The sequence below is a fragment of the Ostrea edulis genome, chromosome 3, assembly GCF_947568905.1.
Source record: "Ostrea edulis chromosome 3, xbOstEdul1.1, whole genome shotgun sequence".
NCBI lineage: Eukaryota > Metazoa > Mollusca > Bivalvia > Ostreida > Ostreidae > Ostrea > Ostrea edulis.
The window spans coordinates 7,059,410-7,080,768 of NC_079166.1; the positions used below are offsets into that span (position 1 = coordinate 7,059,410).

At 36.6% G+C, this 21,359-nt stretch overlaps 1 long non-coding RNA gene across 1 annotated transcript; it reads right to left on the reverse strand.

The window, feature by feature from the left end:
* Positions 1-2,962: 2,962 nt before the first annotated feature.
* On the reverse strand, positions 2,963-10,969 carry LOC130053172 (uncharacterized). Its single transcript, XR_008801664.1, has 3 exons — positions 10,889-10,969; positions 3,205-3,323; positions 2,963-3,088 (listed from the first exon to the last, which is right to left on the reverse strand). It is a non-coding gene; the product is annotated as an uncharacterized LOC130053172 (long non-coding RNA).
* Between the last annotated feature and the right edge of the window lie 10,390 nt (positions 10,970-21,359).

Below are 21,359 nucleotides of genomic sequence, written 5' to 3' on the forward strand. Positions count from 1 at the left end.
TCATTTAAAATACCCTTACTGTCTCACTTTTTTGTCAGGAAACAAAACATTGTAGGCCGTTTCGGAAACTCATGCCGTCACAGTGACCTAATTTGTAGCTATATATAAAAGAAAACGATCGGCTATATATTTCTGAGCCGTAGTAGAATAGAAATAAAGTTCTTGTTTTCGTGTATGTTGCAGGATAACCTCCTTGATCTCGAATGTCATTTAAAATATAAAACAACATTTCTCGACCTCGGAGGTTATCCTGCAACATACACGAAAATGCAATCGTTATTTCTAAGTATGAAATAATTTTTTCATTCACCATTGAATACACATTTGAACAACTTGTATCAACAGGAACTGCATGCAAAGATACGCATGTGATCCAATCATTTAGATACAGTCTCTACAGTATGCCTCTAAAAGCATTAGGACTGGTGGAATATTTGGTCTCGGTAACACTGAATCATCCACCCCGTAGCAGAAGTGAGCATTCAGAACTGCTTTTGATATGACAGCTCTACCTTCTGAAACTTTAGAGGAGTTTATCCCCAATGACAATGCACAACACCTGCTCAGACCAATCAAAACTATACGTTTGTTTTTGGTTGGTAATTTGTTTTAACCCCACCCTCGTCGTGATTTTTTCACATAAATGGAGACGTCATCAGTTGTAGGTGAAGTACCAAAAATTTAGACCTATGCTGAGCGCTCAGGGCCGTACCAGTAAGGGCTCTTTAACGTGTAAACGTCTGCCACAACACAGGACCTCCGTCTTTAAGGTCATACCCGAAAGACCCAGGGGCCCGTTTTACAAAACAACTTACGGCAAAGTTGCAAATCTTAAATTGTATTACACAGTTATTACTTAAAGTAAATTACGTAAAACTTTTCTTAGGTTTGATTTTCAACATTTAATTTTTTTTTTTTTTTTTTTAGAGTTAATGACCTTACAACAAACCGGAAAATTCCAGTATGTAGAGTTTGTCGTAAGTCGTAAGTTCTTTTGTAAAACGCGCCCCAGGATTCCCACTTCTAGATGTTGAGCGTTTGGCGAATGAACAATCACTACCCGTTGTCTTAGTTTTGATTGCACAAGCGGGGTTCGAACTCACGACCTCCCGGTTACGAAGCGAACGATCTGCCACTTTTATTTTGCGAACATTATTAGATCTATCTATCTATCTATCTACCTATGTGTGTGTGTAATGATAAGCTGCACACTGAGATATATACTTACACACCTGAATACCCTAGTGCTTAGAGCATTCGTTCCTCAACCTGGATTTGATCCTGGTATCTCGTCGAACTTAAGCATTGAACACAGGTAGTAACAGTTCCTTTCCCAAGCACCCAGCATTAGAAGTTAAAGGCACGGGTCTTTCGGACACCACCTCAAGACGGAGGCCCCATGTCAGTGGCGTAACAAATAAAAGAAAGCAAACGTGAGCAAGCTCACATACTCCACGCTCTAACATTGCTTGACAATGTCTCACATAATGAATGGTAATGCTATGCATTACTGTAAGAACAGGACACGCGGGCTCGAAATTCTGAGTTGAAAAGGGGCATAACTCCCAGAAAAATTATTGAATCAGAATTTTCTGGGAATATGCACATCTACACAGTGTGTCCTTTTTAACTACAAAGTTTCACGAAATTATGTTGAACGGTCTTAGATGAGTTAATTGCGCTGAGAAGAAAGGGACTGACGGACTGACAGATTAACGGATGGGTCAAAAACATTATGCCCTCTGCAACTTCGGATTGAAGCATTTTGAAATGCCATAAGATGCCTGTTTTATATTCATATTGATTCAGACTTGAGGGAATGTTTTAATCCCCTGATTTTAGTCTAGTCCAAAGCTTCCCAAGACAATTAAGATTAAAGCTAGGGTACAGAATAATACAATTATGTACGAAAATGTAATTAAACGTTATTTTTGTTGGGGCTCTGCACCCTTACTGAGATGTTCTGGTGAATTCGCCGTTCATTGAAGAACCATATCGTGGGGATTCGGGTTAGAATAGGTCCTCAGTACCCCCTTGCTTGTGGTAAGAGGCGATTAAACGGGGTGGTCCTTCAAATGAGGCCACAAAAACTGAGGCCTCGTGTCACAGTAAGTGTGGCACGATAAAGATCCCTCCCTGCTCAATGGCTATAATCGCCGAGCATAGGCCTAAAATGTGCAGCCCTTCACCGGCAGTAGTGACGTCTCCATATGAGTGAAATATCCTCGAGTGGGGCGTTCAACAATATTTAATCAATCAATCATTGAAAAACCATGGGTCGCCTTGATTGTTTTTTTTTTTTTTTTGGTCCTGCCTGGGTACACACCAATTAGGCAACTTTTGAGGGAAAATATATTACTTTCTGACAATTTGTTCAGAATAAACTATTTCTCACCAGAAAGTGCGGGGATGGCCATCTAGACGACTTATTTTTTTTAAAGTGAAAATTATGTGTAAACCCGGACTTTTGTGCTACTGTTGACGTTACGCCCCTGCATGTCACGGTAGGTGTTTGTTGATAAATACCCCCTCTGTTACTTCTCTGACACTTCATTTACCATGTATAGCTGGTGACGTCTTAACATGTTTGACAAATTATGGAAATGGGCTTACAACAATATACAAGCAAGAAAACTTACTCTCTTTCGCATATAAAGTCGTATGCTTTGCTGCAGAAGTCATCATTCCAGTGATAACCCTCGTGTTGGGCTAGCGCCATACAGACGGCCTCCACTCTGTGTAATCAAGAGGGTCTTGTGTAAATACCCATACCCACTTACCTTCTGCAAACGCGTCCGTACCTGCAACCCAGAAATGTTCTGAAAAAAGGCGGTATGTGAGAAATATGAAGATAGTGTTACCTACAGGGAGAAATTATGATTAAAAAATATTTGTGCTGTAGGAGGATAATTAAACAGTACATGTTGTGCCGTGAAACAATTCATATAATTAGTCACCCACTTACATAAAATGTGCAAAGAAAATTTCAACCTGAGATATGTTTCGCTGTTAAATGCGTTCTTAGAAAATTATCCTCATCTGCAGAATCAATTTCTGCCAGCTTGGAATTTGCATCGTGGCAGAATGCCTGTAACGAGATGATTTCTACAGAGTATATAATAATCACAAACCCAATCTGCCCGTTCTAAGTATCAATAAAAAAGATCGCGACTTTAAACACAAATATATCAAAGGGTACTTCACCCCAGCATCAATCCAGTTTGCTTTGAGATTGGTGACAAACGCATAACACGAAGTCCCATGGTGAACCCATTGAGTCGGACAGGGATTTTGTGCAAAGGCATGCACGCCAATCATAACCACTGTTGGGGAGATAAATTCAATATATAAACACCCAGAATGGAGATTATGAGAGGCATTAAAGTTGTAGTTACGCTTATCAAGATTAGACAAGGGTAAATCCATTAAAGGTATAAATTCCTAACAAATCAATAAATACGGAAATATTACACGCTGTATTCACTCACTGTCCCAGCATGGTGTATTCAGCTTGATTAATGATAAAATGATTGATTGATTGATTGATTGATTACATATTGTTTACATTTCCTCTTAAGATTATTCATATATTTATACTCATATTGAGACGTCACTATTGTCGTTGAAGTGCTGCAAAATTTTGGCCTATACTCGGCGCTTATGACCATTGAGCAGGGAGGTATCTTTATCGCGCTACAGTAGTTGTGAAACGGGACATCGGATTTTGCGGTCTCATCCGAAGGACTGCCTCATTTAGTCGCCTTTTACGACAAGCAAGGGGAACTGAGTACCTATTCTAATCTGGATCCCAAGAGAAATATGAAGAAAGAAAAAAATATATCAAGAATCTATTATTATAAGTTATATACCAGTATTATAGGCCTATGAAAATCTCTTTTGGCTTCCTGATACTCGAATTGTAAAGCAAGGAATTTACCCAGTTTTATAGGGGTGATGTTGTGTACTACATTGTGACCTGATTGTTTTATAGGGGTGATGTTGTGTACTACATTGTGACCTGATTGTTTTATAGGGGTGATGTTGTGTACTACATTGTGACCTGATTGTTTTATAGGGGTGATGTTGTGTACTACATTGTGACCTGATTGTTTTATAGGGGTGATGTTGTGTACTACATTGTGACCTGATTGTTTTATAGGGGTGATGTTGTGTACTACATTGTGACCTGATTGTTTTATAGGGGTGATGTTGTGTACTACATTGTGACCTGATTGTTTTATAGGGGTGATGTTGTGTACTACATTGTGACCTGATTGTTTTATAGGGGTGATGTTGTGTACTACATTGTGACCTGATTGTTTTATAGGGGTGATGTTGTGTACTACATTGTGACCTGATTGTTTTATAGGGGTGATGTTGTGTACTACATTGTGACCTGATTGTTTTATAGGGGTGATGTTGTGTACTACATTGTGACCTGATTGTTTTATAGGGGTGATGTTGTGTACTACATTGTGACCTGATTGTTTTATAGGGGTGATGTTGTGTACTACATTGTGACCTGATTGTTTTATAGGGGTGATGTTGTGTACTACATTGTGACCTGATTGTTTTATAGGGGTGATGTTGTGTACTACATTGTGACCTGATTGTTTTATAGGGGTGATGTTGTGTACTACATTGTGACCTGATTGTTTTATAGGGGTGATGTTGTGTACTACATTGTGACCTGATTGTTTTATAGGGGTGATGTTGTGTACTACATTGTGACCTGATTGTTTTATAGGGGTGATGTTGTGTACTACATTGTGACCTGATTGTTTTATAGGGGTGATGTTGTGTACTACATTGTGACCTGATTGTTTTATAGGGGTGATGTTGTGTACTACATTGTGACCTGATTGTTTTATAGGGGTGATGTTGTGTACTACATTGTGACCTGATTGTTTTATAGGGGTGATGTTGTGTACTACATTGTGACCTGATTGTTTTATAGGGGTGATGTTGTGTACTACATTGTGACCTGATTGTTTTATAGGGGTGATGTTGTGTACTACATTGTGACCTGATTGTTTTATAGGGGTGATGTTGTGTACTACATTGTGACCTGATTGTTTTATAGGGGTGATGTTGTGTACTACATTGTGACCTGATTGTTTTATAGGGGTGATGTTGTGTACTACATTGTGACCTGATTGTTTTATAGGGGTGATGTTGTGTACTACATTGTGACCTGATTGTTTTATAGGGGTGATGTTGTGTACTACATTGTGACCTGATTGTTTTATAGGGGTGATGTTGTGTACTACATTGTGACCTGATTGTTTTATAGGGGTGATGTTGTGTACTACATTGTGACCTGATTGTTTTATAGGGGTGATGTTGTGTACTACATTGTGACCTGATTGTTTTATAGGGGTGATGTTGTGTACTACATTGTGACCTGATTGTTTTATAGGGGTGATGTTGTGTACTACATTGTGACCTGATTGTTTTATAGGGGTGATGTTGTGTACTACATTGTGACCTGATTGTTTTATAGGGGTGATGTTGTGTACTACATTGTGACCTGATTGTTTTATAGGGGTGATGTTGTGTACTACATTGTGACCTGATTGTTTTATAGGGGTGATGTTGTGTACTACATTGTGACCTGATTGTTTTATAGGGGTGATGTTGTGTACTACATTGTGACCTGATTGTTTTATAGGGGTGATGTTGTGTACTACATTGTGACCTGATTGTTTTATAGGGGTGATGTTGTGTACTACATTGTGACCTGATTGTTTTATAGGGGTGATGTTGTGTACTACATTGTGACCTGATTGTTTTATAGGGGTGATGTTGTGTACTACATTGTGACCTGATTGTTTTATAGGGGTGATGTTGTGTACTACATTGTGACCTGATTGTTTTATAGGGGTGATGTTGTGTACTACATTGTGACCTGATTGTTTTATAGGGGTGATGTTGTGTACTACATTGTGACCTGATTGTTTTATAGGGGTGATGTTGTGTACTACATTGTGACCTGATTGTTTTATAGGGGTGATGTTGTGTACTACATTGTGACCTGATTGTTTTATAGGGGTGATGTTGTGTACTACATTGTGACCTGATTGTTTTATAGGGGTGATGTTGTGTACTACATTGTGACCTGATTGTTTTATAGGGGTGATGTTGTGTACTACATTGTGACCTGATTGTTTTATAGGGGTGATGTTGTGTACTACATTGTGACCTGATTGTTTTATAGGGGTGATGTTGTGTACTACATTGTGACCTGATTGTTTTATAGGGGTGATGTTGTGTACTACATTGTGACCTGATTGTTTTATAGGGGTGATGTTGTGTACTACATTGTGACCTGATTGTTTTATAGGGGTGATGTTGTGTACTACATTGTGACCTGATTGTTTTATAGGGGTGATGTTGTGTACTACATTGTGACCTGATTGTTTTATAGGGGTGATGTTGTGTACTACATTGTGACCTGATTGTTTTATAGGGGTGATGTTGTGTACTACATTGTGACCTGATTGTTTTATAGGGGTGATGTTGTGTACTACATTGTGACCTGATTGTTTTATAGGGGTGATGTTGTGTACTACATTGTGACCTGATTGTTTTATAGGGGTGATGTTGTGTACTACATTGTGACCTGATTGTTTTATAGGGGTGATGTTGTGTACTACATTGTGACCTGATTGTTTTATAGGGGTGATGTTGTGTACTACATTGTGACCTGATTGTTTTATAGGGGTGATGTTGTGTACTACATTGTGACCTGATTGTTTTATAGGGGTGATGTTGTGTACTACATTGTGACCTGATTGTTTTATAGGGGTGATGTTGTGTACTACATTGTGACCTGATTGTTTTATAGGGGTGATGTTGTGTACTACATTGTGACCTGATTGTTTTATAGGGGTGATGTTGTGTACTACATTGTGACCTGATTGTTTTATAGGGGTGATGTTGTGTACTACATTGTGACCTGATTGTTTTATAGGGGTGATGTTGTGTACTACATTGTGACCTGATTGTTTTATAGGGGTGATGTTGTGTACTACATTGTGACCTGATTGTTTTATAGGGGTGATGTTGTGTACTACATTGTGACCTGATTGTTTTATAGGGGTGATGTTGTGTACTACATTGTGACCTGATTGTTTTATAGGGGTGATGTTGTGTACTACATTGTGACCTGATTGTTTTATAGGGGTGATGTTGTGTACTACATTGTGACCTGATTGTTTTATAGGGGTGATGTTGTGTACTACATTGTGACCTGATTGTTTTATAGGGGTGATGTTGTGTACTACATTGTGACCTGATTGTTTTATAGGGGTGATGTTGTGTACTACATTGTGACCTGATTGTTTTATAGGGGTGATGTTGTGTACTACATTGTGACCTGATTGTTTTATAGGGGTGATGTTGTGTACTACATTGTGACCTGATTGTTTTATAGGGGTGATGTTGTGTACTACATTGTGACCTGATTGTTTTATAGGGGTGATGTTGTGTACTACATTGTGACCTGATTGTTTTATAGGGGTGATGTTGTGTACTACATTGTGACCTGATTGTTTTATAGGGGTGATGTTGTGTACTACATTGTGACCTGATTGTTTTATAGGGGTGATGTTGTGTACTACATTGTGACCTGATTGTTTTATAGGGGTGATGTTGTGTACTACATTGTGACCTGATTGTTTTATAGGGGTGATGTTGTGTACTACATTGTGACCTGATTGTTTTATAGGGGTGATGTTGTGTACTACATTGTGACCTGATTGTTTTATAGGGGTGATGTTGTGTACTACATTGTGACCTGATTGTTTTATAGGGGTGATGTTGTGTACTACATTGTGACCTGATTGTTTTATAGGGGTGATGTTGTGTACTACATTGTGACCTGATTGTTTTATAGGGGTGATGTTGTGTACTACATTGTGACCTGATTGTTTTATAGGGGTGATGTTGTGTACTACATTGTGACCTGATTGTTTTATAGGGGTGATGTTGTGTACTACATTGTGACCTGATTGTTTTATAGGGGTGATGTTGTGTACTACATTGTGACCTGATTGTTTTATAGGGGTGATGTTGTGTACTACATTGTGACCTGATTGTTTTATAGGGGTGATGTTGTGTACTACATTGTGACCTGATTGTTTTATAGGGGTGATGTTGTGTACTACATTGTGACCTGATTGTTTTATAGGGGTGATGTTGTGTACTACATTGTGACCTGATTGTTTTATAGGGGTGATGTTGTGTACTACATTGTGACCTGATTGTTTTATAGGGGTGATGTTGTGTACTACATTGTGACCTGATTGTTTTATAGGGGTGATGTTGTGTACTACATTGTGACCTGATTGTTTTATAGGGGTGATGTTGTGTACTACATTGTGACCTGATTGTTTTATAGGGGTGATGTTGTGTACTACATTGTGACCTGATTGTTTTATAGGGGTGATGTTGTGTACTACATTGTGACCTGATTGTTTTATAGGGGTGATGTTGTGTACTACATTGTGACCTGATTGTTTTATAGGGGTGATGTTGTGTACTACATTGTGACCTGATTGTTTTATAGGGGTGATGTTGTGTACTACATTGTGACCTGATTGTTTTATAGGGGTGATGTTGTGTACTACATTGTGACCTGATTGTTTTATAGGGGTGATGTTGTGTACTACATTGTGACCTGATTGTTTTATAGGGGTGATGTTGTGTACTACATTGTGACCTGATTGTTTTATAGGGGTGATGTTGTGTACTACATTGTGACCTGATTGACACCCGTGACCTAGACAGGAATCGAGACGTTCTATTTTTAGAACGATGTTTGTCAATTCGATGTAAACATTACGTGACTCTATTTATTTGAGTTATAGGAAACCTTTTTAGTATAAATATACTGCACATGTGTGTGGTATTAACCACTTGATTAAGCAATCCATTCGTTTGGATATCACGCACTCTACTTCTTTTGAGGAGACTGGTGACTCAGTTTCATTACAGGGTGTTAAGACAGATGGGATTGATATTATTGTACATGTATGTATATGCTCTTGCATAGCATTTATCTGAAATAAGATTTTATTACAGGACCAGTTATCGTAGATATACATCTAAGACCTACTTTTCCTGTTCATGTAACTTCCTTGTTGCTAGACAACGATTTACCTGGAGGCAAAGTTGCACCAGATCCCATAGTATGTGAAAAATTCACAGCCAACGTCGCATTCGATTATGAAATTGACGTTCCATATCCAATCTGTACTGTTACCAAGTTTATGGGATACCAAATGAAAGGAAATCGAGACTAACCATGTTGAACCTCTTCACACGGCTGGCTCATCTCATGGAATGGAACGCAGTGATACTTTCCTATCTGACCTTGATAGCAGTTCACATGAAAACAGTCACATGAAAGGTGAAGATAACGAACAATTATCAATCTCATAACTCTTATAAGCAATACAAAATAGATAGTTGGGCAAAAACGGATCCCTGTACACACCAGAGGTGGGATCAGGTGCCTAGGAGGAGTACGCATCCCCTGTTTCATTGAGTCTCCACTGAAAACCAGTGATGATGATGCTATCATTTCGCAGTTATACCAGAGCAAGGACTTCCTAAGTCGAGAGCAGTGACTGGTCCTGATATTAATTGTCCAATGTAGCAATAGGGCACTTCCACCAGATTAGGCTGTTAAAACCGGTGAGTGCTTCTACACCAATGACGGTATCCTTATGCGAAAAGGGTGACCACCTGACTCACCCTGGATGATGCATGATGTGTTGTTCACCAGATGGTGGTCCTAGCGATTTATCGTAAAAAATATCAGGGGTTTGGCCCACAACACACCCATGACAGGTCATTTAGGTGTCATTAAGACTTGTAACAGAATTTTTAATCATTTATTTTGGCCCAAGTTGATAAAGGATCTTTTTGAATTTTGCAACATTTTGCCACATGTTTGCTAGCTGGTAGATAAATTAAATTAAATCCGAAAATTCCATCTGGCCGTCTCCAACTCATTCCATTTTTTTTAATAACCTTTTTGTCGAGTGTTGGTGGATTGTGTAGGACCTTTGGTCAGGGAACCAGTATTTACCTTCTAGTATGTCTATACCCTCAAGATTCCCTGCAGCTATGCCTTTTGGGAATATTAAGGCAAAGACAAGGCCTTATTCAACTATTCCAGTTTTGTAGGAGGGCTTACGGCTATTCAGTTCGATCAAGATTGGAATGTTATGTCGGGTTTGTTTCAACATCTAATGCACGAGTTAGGTGTTGGACAGTAGAAGTCTACTGCTTAGTGCTGATAATTCCGAGTCTTAAGGGGGCACTACAACCCTTAAAACTACGATGAAGACTTATTGTTATCATTATGATAAAAACTAGGATGAAGGGGTTTATCTTGTTTTATTTGCTGCACGAGATACCGTTCAGGAGTCTCCTAGATTCAGTCCCTTGGTATTAGTATTTGATGTTATATATGATTTGTTTCTATTGAATCACTAGTTTAGTAGATGAAACTAATATAGGTAATACAGAACGTCATAGCTTAGTTGCTCTCGTATGTAAACTGGTACAATATCTGCAATACAATTTCGTCCCATTGTCAACACTCCTTAAAAAGTGATCCCGTGGGGATCCAGGTTAGAATAGGTCTTCAGTACCCCTTGCTTGTCGTAAGAGGCGACTAAATGGAGCAGTCAAGTGTCACAGCAAGTGTGGCACGATAAAGATCCATTCCTGGTCAAAAGTCGTTAGGGCCGAGCATAGCCTTAACGTGTGTAGCTCTTCACCGGCAATGGTGACGTCTCCATATGAGTGAAACATTCTCGAGATGGACGTTAAACAATATACAATCAACCAATCCTTAATAAATATATTGACTTACTTAAAAGTAGATTAGTTCCAATCATATTGTGCCAATGGATAATATTCCCACCGTACACAGGGCTTTGAGATAAGGACATTTCGTTTTATTGTGAAATACCTCTATCTCTGTAGTATTGGACAATACATTGTATGTAAAGTATTCTGTGACGTTTTGATTCAGTATTTAGCGATGTAATCGAATAGTAGTTTTGAAGATCCAATATTTTAAAACCAGCCACTAAAACCACATCACTACTCAACAAGGACTTTATATTGACTTCAAATTACGTTACATACCAAACATCAAGATATTATCAAGATTTACCAATGAAATGTATGATAACATCTTAATGGGTGTCTTTTACAAATATGAACACAACGCTCTGAACAGGTACTCGCTCTTTCGTAGGTGGAGAAAGAAATTTCTGACTGGCAGAGTCCGTCAAAGATGCAGCACAATATGGCCGACCTGTGACCGTAACAGGCAAGGCAGATGTTTAAAAAAAATCATGGAAATAATCGAAAGGGATATTGCCAAAGCTATTGGTATATCGCTATTGCGGGTGTATTTCATTTTGAAGCGTATTGTTAAAGTACGAAAGATTTCTTCCAGATGGATACCGAATATATTGACAGATGACCAAAAACGGGTACGATTACAAACTGCTAAGCAATTGCTCAAAATCTTTCACAAATTCAATGAAAGACAATTTACAAACATTGTTACTGGTGACAAACATGGGTTCACTATTTCGAAACACTAAGAAAAATTGGAAACAAAATACCGCGGGGTGATAAATTTGGCTTATGTCAGCTGTTAGATAGTTTTCCGCCAAAATTTCACTCGCCAAATATATACCCAATTGCGACTTCGGTATTTGCTAGAGAGATAACTCTTCCTTGTCCGCCAAATTTTTTTATTCCGCTAAAATTATTAGCCTACCTTTGACCCTGCACATATCCAAATATTAGACCTTCGGATAAAAACTGCTATACGGTATGACTAACTAAACACGGTAGAAGGCATGTAGTTGCCAAAAGAACCATTAGCACAAAGAAGGTTATTTATTGCATATTCTTCTCATGTGATGGTACAGGTCCTATTACCGAGATGTTATACTAAAAAAGCTCAAGAAATATTATCATAAACGACGCTCTGTGTCAGGATTTAGGCATGTTCATCTAATTCATGATAATGCTCCATCACATACATCTGAGTTTGGGAAGCAATTCTTTGAAGTCGGAGAAGGTTACTGTCTTATCACACCATACTCTTCAGATCTAGCCCCATGTGTCATTTTCCTTTTTCCAAAACTTACAAAGTTCTTATGTGGTTGTCGTTACAAGTACTGACAAGCCCTTGGTTCAGCCATCAGTCAGTGCCTCAGAGTTCTACCTAAATCAGCGTACTGTGACTCAATTAAGAAATGGATTCAGAGATTGAAATTATGTATTTCACACCGCGGAGAATAATTTGAAGGAATGTAATATTCATTTCACTATTTGAGCCGAATCTTTTTGAGATATCGTACAATACACATTACATATCGAACAACCCTCGTATGTACAAACGAAACTGGTGTATTCATAGTAGATCTAATTGCTTCAATTTTCTCCCCAATTCTTTTTTTCTCTGTTTCGAGCCGGAAAGTCGTTAATCATCGTTTCGTCGTCTTTTCGTTTTGTCGTCTTTTCGCCCTAAACAGACATCAAAACGACAAAACACTAAGCACAAAGACTACAAAATAGGTCGCTAATTTGATTATAGACTTATGCATGGTAGATCTAGGATTTAAGTTAAAGATGTCGATTGGCAAACATCGTGGTGTTTCTGCCCCATGGTTTGTTAATTCTATGTAACTTACTTTTTAGTGCATGGAATGTTATAGGGTCTGTAAGTCTCGTTTGGTTTCACTTTCGGTTTTACTACTTCCGGGTACAACAACGTGTGGAATATATACAGTCGTAACAGAGAGTCGGCGCTAGTATGTAATTTTGTGTATTGTTAAGCGATCGGCTGCATATACGAGACTGGGAAAACTCTGTCATGTAGTTTATTTAGGTTCCTAGTCGATGCTACAGTAAGGAAGCGGTGGATACAAAGATGTAGGTACGTAATATTATCATAATTTAACGAACAATCATGTCAAATTAACACACGTGTGTATAAACTGACAGAATATATTGGACGTGTTGTTTAGATATTTCAGAGGTTGAGTAGGTCTACAAAAGATTTTGACAGACGAACTGATAAAAATAAGATAATGGAATTTTTTTTACATGTACTACAATTTCATAAATGGGGGGGGGGGGGGGGTAAGTTTTTCTTCGTTATTGATATCAACATTTATTAACATCTTTTACTACATAATTCCCTTCCGCCTGAAAAGGTGAAGGGACACTAATTTATTGTATCAATATAGAAAAAATAGCCTTGCTAGGAAAAGGGGAAAGGGTTGACAGTACACCCTTGATACTACTTGCCTGTATATAGGCTTCTGCATGATTAAATTTCAAGAGAACTGACACATATTTTTATTGTATAATTATGTAAAAGTGACACATGACCTTGATAAGAATGACTGTAACACTCATATTCTGTGCTTATTTCAGAAACGACAACTTTGTCGTGTAGTGAGCCACTTTAAGTCAATAAAAACAGCAACTTATGGTATATTACTTTTTTTCATAGACTTCAGAGTTATTTCGGATTTCAAACATTTCGGTTGAGCATCACTGAAGAGACATCATTTTTCGAAATGCGCATCTGGTGCATCAAAATTGGTACCGTATAAGTTTTACACAAAGTTACGAAACCTGCTGAAGCAGAAGCATTTGCTTCAAATGTACATGTAAGAACCGAAGTTGATACTGCTACCAATATATCTGTACCAGACAACAATGGAGTGCATCTACATGATCACGAGTATACAGCATCAAACCCTCAACATTTAAAAAGGTACAGTGTATGATACAAGTATTGCCAATACCAGATACTAGTACATCAAACCAGGAAGTTACAACGGTTGTTAAGTTTAGTGTCAGGTGGTTTTTCTGTATTTTCATCATTCTCATTTCAGTGTTATCTAAATTTATATGCACACCAAATACTATAATGGCATTGCTTTTGTTCTTACAGCTTCCCTTGAAGACTAGGATGTTGTAAACTTTCAGTGAGAAATATACTTGCTTAATTTAAGGAAACCATCCATGACAATTGGGAAGATCATAACTGAAAGACCCTGGAAAGGTATGTTTTAGCGGTTCTTTAAGGAAAAATGAACAATGCACTTTCTATACACTGACTAGTTATCAATTTCATAGGTCAGCGCAGATTTCACAATATTCAATTACCTAGTAATTTTTGGGGAGTATAAATGTTGCTGTATACACCATTTTCTGTGGATATTTTTCATATATTCATGAAATTTTGTTTGAAGGGATCATGAACACTGTTGGGAGTGTCCATTCAACTGAAATATCAAAGTCAGAAGAATTGAAAATCGCAATGGAAGCAACAGAAGTGACCTAATATGACCAAATTGATATGAATAGCCAGACTTTCGCTTACAGTAATTACAAGTGTCGCCACAAAGAAAAGACTTTAATGTGTATTACACAGGGGATGCTTACTCCTCCTAGGCACCTGATCCCACCTCTGGTGTGTCCAGGGGTCCGTGTTTGCCCAACTATCTATTTTGTATTGCTTGTAGGAGTTATGAAATTGATCACTGTTCGTTATCTTCACCTTGCACCTAATGCAGCTCATTTCCAATCTGTATGCTGGATACAAATCTGATTTGGCCATTGTGAACCATTGTGGCATTTAGAGAAGTTGCAAGTTGGTGATATATTCCTGACGGACAAAGGATTTGGTAGATTTGACAAACTTCCAAATGACATGACACTTAAAGCTGACATGAATTAATAAATATAGTATAATTCTATATGTCCGCCATATTTCTCTGCTAATCCGCCATATTAGTTGGAATTTCCATTGTTATATGTATCGGGGTTCGCATGGTATATAAGGGGACGAGCTTTGCTACGCTTCACTTTACCTGTACGGGTAGCTTCGACAGGTAACACGTACATCTCCGATACTAATTTATAGGACATCAAGAAGAAATTAAATCACGTTTTGGAACACCATGCAGTGCTCAAAATTATAATAAACATATCGTACAGTAGTAAATCATTCTAAATATATATATTTGGATAAATTTATATATAGAATGCCTTTTCTTTACGTGAACGTGCGTACATTTGTGGTAAATATGTAAAAACTATACAAAAATGCGGAGAAATATTTCATCTTTTATCTATTGATAAAATGGAATAAGCAAAGAGTATACAAAATTACTTCAAGTAAAAGGCAAAGACATAAATACTACTGTACTTATAAAAATGGCATGTATGCTCGCCATGAAAACGCATCGAATGCGGACGACTATTTACCTGGGCCTACTCGTAATATCTGTAAAGGACCGCAGATGTACGTGTACACTTGTCGAAAATACTCTAAGTAGTAGTAAAACTTTATTTGCATAATCCATGAAACAAAACGATAAACTCCATTTGCATTCCAACAGTAAACAACATTGTCCATTGTACAGACTGTGACACACCTAGCCCGTGCCGATCAGCTATCTTCAATCAGGGGAAGTATCAGAGTATAATATTTACCCGGTATTGTTCATGAATCCTTATACCATATGATTTACTGGTCAGAGTATTACAGATTTATAAATCAGGAAATCATTTAGGTACATAAATTTGCATATACAACACTGTACGAGTGTATGGGATGAGAGAGCGAGAGAGAGAGAGAGAGTGAGAGAGAGAGAGAGAACGACGAGAGAGAGAGAGAGAGAGAGAGAGAGAGAGAGAGAGAGAGAGAGAACACCGATGATCTTGTAATAATCGTGCTCTTATTAAGACAAATGATATCGTTAATTCAATAAAAAGAGAACAGTACTAGTAACTCAATATTGCTCTCATTAATTGATAATACAGATTTATTTGATTCATTTAAAGCACGCATTAATTAAAAATTAAACATATTTTTAAATAATGTTATTTTCAATTACTTCATTTTATGCTAATTTGGCGCTCAATAGATCTTATATATCTATGCCATTTTGCGTTATTACATTCTGCGTCGAACTCGACGCAATTTGTACCAATGCAAAATGTAATAATCGAATTTATCATATTATGCGTCGTTATCAAACATCAAGGGGAGAGGACAAGAGTGTCTGTCACCCACCTTTAATAACAATATCCATTTTTTCTTAGTTTGTAATGCAAATAAAAGATACATTGAGTGACAAACCCTCCCCCACTTACCCCAGCTTGAAAGTTCTGATATAATAGTAGAAGACACACACCACCAATTAAGAAAATGAAGATATGAAGCACTCATAGTAGAGGACTCTAACCACCCCATCCGACCCCCAACGATTGAAGAAAATGAAGTGTAGGGGGAAATTATTGAGGTAGTCAAAGTAAAAGACTCTTTAACCCTTCACCCCACATTAGGACTTTGAACATCGGACAAAACATCTTGGTTTGTTTGGGTGTTTTGTTTTATTTTATTGCTGTTTTCGTTCCTCTTTTTTAATTATTATTTTGAATGGCAAGAAATTTTGAAGAATCCAATTTTCCATTTTTTCCCCTGTTGTACCCCCCCCCCCCCCCCCCCCAATGAAAAATGACGATACATGTCTGGTTATTACATGTACATTTTGTTTTGCAACACATGCATGTATACTAATTGTATGGTGCATGTAGAATTGCACCCTTTACCAAGTTTTCCTTCATTTACACAGTGTAAGGAATGGTAAACTAAAATCACAAAACAAAATGCATAAAGACCAAGATATTTTCAAGCGTAGGAACTTCATTCATGAATATATAAATACATGTATTCAGAAAAATCGCATGCATGCATTGCAGGACTATAGCATTTGTGTGTTTTAACGTTTCTGTAACATGCCATAATGATTACTCTGAGGCTTGAGTGTAATTTATTCATAAATATTTTCATTACGTAGATCTGGCGCAATGGCCATACCGCTGTACGTAGAAATTTCAAATTCATATGTATTCTATAAGATGTTGGTATGCATAAATCAGTAAATTTCGTGTTGAGCTTTTATTTGATATGATACAATGTCAATATACTGTAATGCATTAGTAGGATATACAGAAGGCAAGAGTATAAACATTTTCTTTTTTCATTATCAGTATCAAAATCTATATGGTCACGAAAAAACATTATATAATGTATATTCGGATTCATTTATACCGATTTAGATATCAATAAAAACAAAGCTGCAGAGTTTGGGAGACGGGTTTCTAATGAGTCTGATGAAAGTAAAAGAAGGAACCCAACATTTACATTCAAACTAGATATACTTCAACATGAATTCATTTCTGCTCTGACTGAAAGCATGATTCTAAATTCGGGAACGAATCTTGCATACAAAATAATTAATAGGGGAACACATAAATTAGAGCTCTTTTGGAATTTAATGAAATGTAGATATGCACCTTTCTTTCAACACGAATTGATATGTTATTTCAGGCAAGAAAACAGGGGGTTGGGGTGGGAGGAAGCCTGGTCTGCTTTTCCCACTTTTTTGACAATTTACTTTCCCCCCGTTATTCTAACATACAAAGTAAGTATTTTCTACATGCACAGTTCAAACTAATTTTTTTTTAAAAATTTGTAATGAATTCAATTATAAGCATCAACTCCTGTAAGTTTCCAATATATTGTCAATCACAAATTTTTAAATAGCTGGAAATTTTTAATGCTTGAAAGCTTACATTTATATAAGTGATCAATTTTCTTTCCTTCTGTGAAATGATATGTTATGAATCGAAGTAGGACAGTCGCTCGCTCTCTCTCTCTCTCTTCTCTCTCTCTCTCTCTCTCTCTCTCTCTCTCTCTCTCTCTCTCTCTCAATGAATATGGACATACAGAGACCGTAAATAATTATGTGGTTCCAAAAGAGACAACAAAACTATATTTTCGTTTATAAATTTCCTTTCATATGTGTCTTTGTGTAATGAAATGTTTATTATGGGTTGCAAATGTAATACACGCATTTGCACACAGATGTATATTTTCGATCATTATTCCCTTATTTGTATATCCAAGTTTGTATATGATCATCGAGAAATTTTGAATTGTGCACGCAATATATCCAACCAGATATTAGATTCCCCATTTCTATAAACTGCAAACCCTCGACCAGACAAGCATTCAATACAGGAAAATTTTTCGACTCTGACATCTCCCCTGATTGAAGACACACTGTTTGGCACGGGTGAAGTGTGTCGCAGTCTGTATAATGGAATGAGAACGTGTTGTAAAGTTCTAACGAGATACAAATGGAGTTTATCATTTTGTTTCGTGGATTTATCAGAATAAAGAGAATCTAATATTTTCGGTAAGTGCACATCTCCGATACCTGTTGAATAGACGCCCGTATTTGATACTTTTTTTGGCGATTATACCTTGTGCATTGCATATTATGCATATGGCATGCACCTTTATTTTGCAAGAATTGATATAAATAATATATTTTATGTTCTTTGCCTATTCCATTCTATCAGTATGTAATTGGCAAATGATTTATCCGCATTTATTTTATTAGAAAATGCAAATACTTGCATGCACTTACAAGTATGCAAGAAAAGCTTTTTTTCTTCTTTTTTTTTTTTGCATTTTTGTCTAACTTATCTAAACTTTCAGAATGTTGCATTAGTATACAATCAATATTTAGTAATTTTGAGCAAAGCATAATGTTTTAAAATGTTATTTTATTTGTTTCTCATTCCCTATATATTACTATCGGAGATGTGCACTGGTCGAGTCCACCTAGAAAAATCACTCAGGTGTGACAATCACATTTGGGGTATATACGGGTAGAGTAAATTAGGCTACCTGAAAGAAATTTGGCGGATAAGATGAGAAAGGTGTACGTATTTATTAATTCATGTCAGCTTTAATATCCCATTCTTTCTTACAAGTAAATCCCACTTCTCAAAAGAGGATGCACAACTTTGCTATACAATTTCCAGATGCAGAATCCATGCTGGATGGGAAAATGAGAAAATATTTTTTTTAAAATTCCTTAGCCATATTCTATCATAGTATAGATATTGATCTGAAAAAATATTTCAGCTTTGTGTGGCCCATGCGATTTTGCAGGTTCCTCTTTTGAAGGAGATTGCAGATAAATCCTACAAACTTATTAGATTAATTGCATGTATATATATACCTTAAATCTGCACATACCTGCCACATTGAATTAAGTAATGAATACCATATATGCAATATAACTTTTCTACATATTTATATAAATATAAAGCCTTTTATCTTCATATGAATATAAAGTTTTTGGAACGTCTCCATCAGAATGAAATATTCTAGAGAGGGACGTTAAACAATATACAATCAAACATAAAGCCTTTTGCTCTCCTTCTGAAGGTTTTCAAATCTGCATTATTAAAAAAGAAGTAAAATCCATTGTGTTTAGTAAATGCATGTAATTTAGTGATTTTTGTAAAGCTGGACACTGTGTCTATACATATTTTGGTTAATCTAAAATAAGGAAAACTCTGTCTATAATGTTTATTCAATAAATATACATGTAATTACATAACTTTGATAGATGCACCACTGATATCATAATAAAGTATATGTACATGTGGGTATGTGTGTGTGTTTTAGACTGCAAAAATACTTCATTATTATAATTAAACTCTATCACGCTTAAAAAGTTAACCATAATACATCTTTGTCAATGTGAATTATTTGAGTGTCACTAGGAATCCCCACTAGCAAATCAAAGCATTTGGGTGTCTTTCAGATGTTGATGTCCTTGAATGTGATGCCAATATTCATATTTTTTAGGTGCAGCGAACCATCCCTTGCATCACATTCTAAAATTTCAAAAGTCATTACATGTATTGATAAAATATACATGATTTACAAGTGCTCTGATTAGTGGTGAAAGTATTATACTGCAATATGCATACTTATTTTGACATAGATGTACTGCAGTATTCAAAACTTGATGCAAGTAAAGTTTATAAAGAACATTAGCAGTTCAATATTACAATGAAGCCTAAGTAGTATTTGTATTTCATTCATAAAATATTACTTTAAAGTTATAATAAACCTGGATACATCCATAATAATATATATGAATACATATATGTACAGCTAATGTACATGTATTAGGTACACATACACATAATTGTTCAATCTATAATGCTGACTTACCAAGAGGGAAATCCCAACATTTGCACAAGCCTCTTAATTGTCATTGTTCGAGCTGAAAATGGGCACTTAGCCTCAATTAAGAATTTCAAGGGTTGCTGAAGATGGCCTGTTGCCCTGCGGAATGAAGATGCAGTTAATTCCTCCATTGTTGTTATGACCTTTGACTGTGCCGACTTTGGATGTTTTATCCAACTACTGGCGTATTTTACATTGATCAGTTTTATTTGCCTTTTTATATCTGAAAATTTCCAATATATCTACATGTAGAAATGTTATTTTCACAGTGCGAACCCATTTATTACCTACTTTGGGTATAGATAGCAGAAGATAAGTTTATTCCAATTTTGAGCCCATAGGGCACAACAGCAAAACAGTTTATAAAAAAAGAAATTTCTAAAAAGAAAGAAAGTTTACAACATATAAACTTATAATTATTATAATCATAATAGATATAGATCCAAACATGTATTGACATTATTTTTATCTTTAAATTGTGTACCTGCCTTTGAAAATTTGCTGCCATATGAAGATCGACACTTATACTGCCCCATTATGGGCATAGTGACATCAGACATCCACATTAATGATGACTGCACAATGAACAACACCTTTATCCTCAGATTCAAGGCATATCTATAAAATAATTTTAAAATATTAAACAATCTTAACCCATCTGTGATGTAACTGATATAGATAGGCACATTTAATGCGCTTTGTTTATTGAATATATATACAACTGTACACTGCAGGTACGTACATGTAGTATCGTTGTTCACCCCCCCCCCTTTCCGATGCCCCCAGTACGTTCGTATAAACACAAAGCAAGTTTTATGCATAATCCGTTTTTATTTTTAAGTATTTTAAATATATTTTCAATTGGAATGATTTGAGAATATAAAAACGTTTCGTACATCTCTCTAGCTCATAGATTACGCTTTTACCAACCTGCTCTTTATCTGCAAGACTGGCGGTTATTACACGTAATTCGTCAAACACGAAGCGAAGAATCCTCGAAGACTCCACTAATGCTTCAATTTCCATGTTTATCTCGTTAAAACCTCTACACAATCGATTGATAACGCTATATATATGTATACCACTCTCTACACAGTGCAATCTGAGATGTTGATGTACCCGGACGAGATTTACAGACCCTATTGCAGCCCACCAACTCATAAAAACGAAATAC